Source organism: Sinocyclocheilus grahami, unplaced genomic scaffold, assembly GCF_001515645.1.
Source record: "Sinocyclocheilus grahami isolate Dianchi unplaced genomic scaffold, SAMN03320097.WGS_v1.1 scaffold3073.1, whole genome shotgun sequence".
NCBI lineage: Eukaryota > Metazoa > Chordata > Actinopteri > Cypriniformes > Cyprinidae > Sinocyclocheilus > Sinocyclocheilus grahami.
The window spans coordinates 22434-22666 of NW_015508242.1; positions in this window are offsets into that span (position 1 = coordinate 22434).

A 233-nucleotide genomic window follows, 5' to 3' on the forward strand; every position below is an offset into this window, starting at 1 on the left:
TGAGGATCACAGTGTTCCTTTTCATCAGGTTATTGGACTAAGCGGAATATATTTTGCAAAAACAAATAACCTGTCTGTCCACATCTGCACATCAGCAGTAGCAAAGCACAATTTACATTTTCATCCCATTGACTCAGAAGATAAAGTCCCCTGGAGAGAATACAGAAGAGCAGGAGGAGTTTATGCAAACTGGAGCATCACCCCTGACCTCTCTGAACTGCCCTACTGGAAGT